At 32.9% G+C, this 4,062-nt stretch overlaps 1 long non-coding RNA gene across 4 annotated transcripts; it reads right to left on the bottom strand.

The window, feature by feature from the left end:
* Positions 1–231: 231 nt before the first annotated feature.
* On the bottom strand, positions 232–3,839 carry LOC133308321 (uncharacterized). 4 transcript variants are annotated; one of them, XR_009751143.1, is made up of 6 exons: positions 3,575–3,839; positions 2,142–2,217; positions 1,893–1,977; positions 1,664–1,798; positions 991–1,215; positions 232–460 (listed from the first exon to the last, which is right to left on the bottom strand). It is a non-coding gene; the product is annotated as an uncharacterized LOC133308321 (long non-coding RNA). The 4 variants fall into 4 exon arrangements; XR_009751145.1 differs by having other exon boundaries at positions 1,664–1,744; XR_009751146.1 differs by lacking the exon at positions 3,575–3,839 and adding an exon at positions 2,309–3,568.
* Between the last annotated feature and the right edge of the window lie 223 nt (positions 3,840–4,062).

Here is a 4,062-nt window from a genome sequence, read left to right as displayed (position 1 = left end):
TTAGCTTCACTTTGAGAAGTTGAAGCTTTAAATTCCAACTTAGCAAGAGCAAGCTTCGATCTGTTTACTATTATACTAAACAATATGATCACCTACTGATGAAATGCGGAACATGGATGCACAAAAATAACAGAACCACCAAAGTAAAGCAAGGTCCCACTCTCCCCTATTAAGAGATAACAGAACAACCAAAGTAAAGCACAAAAGTAGAAATATTCAAAGATATCCAGTGGCCATGCTTTCAATATACAAAGACAATAACATATTAGTATTCAATTTGGTGAGAAAGTAATCAGATTGGTTGAAGATGTCCCTGATATTAAGAGAAAATAAACATATTGTAGTCTTACAAATATGAGAACCAAAAATTAAATTAATCAACTTTGGCAAACATTTGGAGGCTCCAAATGATGTGTTCTTAGTTTTGCTGTCTTTGCATTGAACTGCCTAAGATGATACTCTGCATAATAAAAAAATTTAAAATCATTTATAATTATGAAAATTTCAAACACAAGAAGACATAGAACATAAACTTACCCTTCGCTTAATTGATTACAAAGTACCTACTCATACATATGCATGTAATCTACATTTCTTTTGAAGGTTACAAATATAAAGATTGTGAAGAAAGAAAAAACAGTAATCAGAACCTCAAAACCAGAGTTCAGTTGCCCCACACACCAATGTTTATGGAATAAAGAAGAAAAAATGACAAAAATAGGTTGAGACAAGAGAAAGGGGTTGAACTCTATTACAAAGTTTCAATGTAAACCAATTACTTCAAAATCTGAGCTGCTTTCACAACTATCAATCTTCAAGCTGCAAATTTTATGAGCAAATAGAATTCTTATATTTTCTCCTTTCTTGATTATGTATTCTACTCTTAACTCAAAAAATTTGCTTTCAAAAAACTTACAAAGATTACAATGCATGTAAATGATATAGAATGATAGCAAAATCATTTTCAGTAAGATTATTTGAATATATTACCATCAATTCTCTATGATGGAACTTGCCAAGTCTTCTATGTATACTCCAACAACTGCAAAGGGTGCCTGAGCTGGATTTAACATGGGACCCAATATATTGAATATAGTTTTGATTTTTAGCTTCTTACGGGCCTGACAATCTTCAATGTTGGGAGACATCACAAACCATTTAAAGAACTTGTGAAAGATGTTGGGGCAGTAACATATGCTGTTGGGGGAACTGTATCTGAAAAAAAAGAAAAATATTGTTATTAGAATGGTATTAAATGAAAAACAAATTTATATGTGAAACTCGATTCCCCCAGACAAAAAAGTTAAAGCAATATATCTTCTTCCCATAATTACCATGACTTTGTGAACTTGTTTTTCCATGTGACAAAGATGCAGGCAAAACTAGTTACGCATTAAGGTGAATTTATTATTCAAACTACTTCTGAAATCGTCTTAAAAAATGTTATTAGATTAGCTTGTATTTCTTTTTTCCTTTTAAATATTTCTTTGTAACTATTAGTTGAGTTGGAGATCTGGAAAATAACACTTGAACTAAATCATTAAAAGTAAGAAAGAAGAAAGAAGAAAAGGACAGTTATGCAACTTCATAACTGTATAAGAGAAACGCTATAAAATGGTAAAATGTAATTTGCAGAGTAGGAGAATGTGTAAACTAATCTAACCTGAAAGACATTATCTGTTGTTATTTTCTGAGGTTCCCTTAGTTCATTCTCTTGATCTTGATCTTGGCTCCTCTGCTTGATCTTTGGTACAGAAACAAACATACATTTGTTGTCATGTGAAGTGAACCTAAGAGACTGAACAAGTTTGGAGCACTTGGCATGGTTGATCAACCTCTTTATATCCACAAACAGGAGAGTAGAATCAAATGCAATGGTTTGAATTATTTACCTTTCATAGAGCACAGGGTGGAGATGTGGGTGGCAAGAATTAACAGCCCGTACAATGCACTGTGCTAGCCCAACCTGGTTCACTCCTGCAATATTTTGTAGAGAAAAGAAAAACAGTTTGTTATTCACAATGGGCAAATGATACAAAATTAGACTAATTAAAATCCTCATATGCAGTCCACTCAAAGAAACTCATCATCCAAAGAATTAACTTATATATCATTTGAAAATAGTACTAGAATTAAATTACACAAAGACATATCCAAATCAGCAGGACAGAAGATCATCTCCGGGACAAGAAACCGTTCGTTTGTCAAGTCGAATACCTACAGGAACACGAAGCAAAATTAAGCAAAAAGATGAAAGTTATTGCCATAAATCAATGTCACACTAAAAGAAATAAATGCCTGCATATACATTTTTTGTCAAATCAACTCTCTTTCTGTCCTCCTTAGGCTGCTCAACAATATAAGGTCTCGATCTTATATTAGCTGCAACCACTGTGGCTATGCCTTGCCACAAAGCCATTCCAATGTCAACAAGGCTACTAGCTAGGTAGTAGGAAGGGACTCCCACAATGAGTGCTACCCAGAGGCTAGCCATTTCCAACCCTAAAAAGGTTCATTGGGTAGGTGTAGTTGGCTTGAGATCTTCATTGTTAAGCGTGAGATCAGGCTCCATCTCAAAATTAGGTGAAGTGAAAGGGACAGAAGAATTGGAGCATCTCATAGGGACAAGTGGTTCATATAGATTTCCTTACAAATTCTAAATATCACTTAAATTCATCTATTTTAAAGCAGCAAGACTTTCATAGAGAGCTTTGAAGGAGCAGAGAGTGCCAAGTCTTCTATATATCCTCAAAAAACTGCAGAGCCTCATATAAGTCTTTAGCACCCTTCTCACGCTCTTTCTCATCAAGGGTGAAAAAATCTTTCCATGAAACAGCCAAGCACGGATTTCACAATTAAAAGTACTTTTTAGTAACTAGTGTTAGAAGTTAGAACTAACAGAGTTACGATTGATTTAATAATATACAAATAAATCAATTTTTTTAAAAGAAACTTTATAGTAACCTTTTTTGAGATTCAATACCTTAAAATTTTATACCTTAAAAAATAATAATAATATAAACTTTATAAAAATATTATAAACTTTATAGTAACCTTTTTTGAGATTCAATAATATAAAAATATAATAATATAGTAACAAACTTAAGATTGATTTAATAACTTAAAAATAAATCTTAATATTTCTTAGATACTTAGCTTCAGTATTTCTGATTCTTTTAATGAGAAGCACATTTTATTCAGATGCATATATAAACCATTAGCTCTATAACGTTATTATGAGATACTATTTGGGTGGTGATTTCTATCTTAAAATTCTAAAGCACTTAATGTAATGCAAGGGATATGTGTATGGGTGTAACGCGAGAGACCAAAGGCAACCATATATGCTCTTTAAGTAAACGAGATTACTTAATACAAGATATGCAAGCTAATGTAATGTAAGTGTTAACATGATTATGTGGATGATTGATTTGAAGATAAGAGGAAAGATTGATTATCCTATTTGATTTTACGAACTCGTTAATAAATAAAATAAAAAATCAAATCAAGAACAATACCACAAACACCTTGTGGGCACTGTACATCTTGAGTAATAAAACCAGCAAATTTGTACCTGCACTTTATTTTCTTTAAGTTGTGGTGCTTCTTCTTCTTCCACCATCACATCCAGCTTGGGCGCACAAAGGAATTTTCCAAATTAAAGGCGCGACTAATCCAAATCGAATGAAGATGATAAACCCTAACAAAAATGCACTACCAACAGGAATCGAGAATGAAAGAAACCAATTGATCAGATCAAGCTTCCAAAAATCCCCAAAACATTGAATGAAAGAAAAAAAAATTATTAACATAAGATAAATAGACCATGGAGAGGATTTGGGAAGAGGGTGGGTTTATATAAACCAACGAGATGGAGCGTCCATGATCACAAATTCGGGTGGTTAATACTAACCCCACTCCTACACCCCTTATTTTGCTACGTGTCTTAACGTGGTATGTTTAGAATTCTTTACAAATTTTGCCACATGTTTCTAAACCTGGCAAATCGATTGTGCCCAAATGGCGTTTTTCTTGTAGTGAAGTTGGATGGATATGAAGAAT

Source organism: Gastrolobium bilobum, unplaced genomic scaffold (assembly GCF_033153095.1).
Source record: "Gastrolobium bilobum isolate Gb01-03AN ecotype WA unplaced genomic scaffold, APGP_CSIRO_Gbil_v1 utg23824, whole genome shotgun sequence".
NCBI lineage: Eukaryota > Viridiplantae > Streptophyta > Magnoliopsida > Fabales > Fabaceae > Gastrolobium > Gastrolobium bilobum.
The sequence above is the reverse complement of the archived record's forward strand: the minus strand, read 5'-3'. Positions and strand labels throughout refer to the sequence as shown.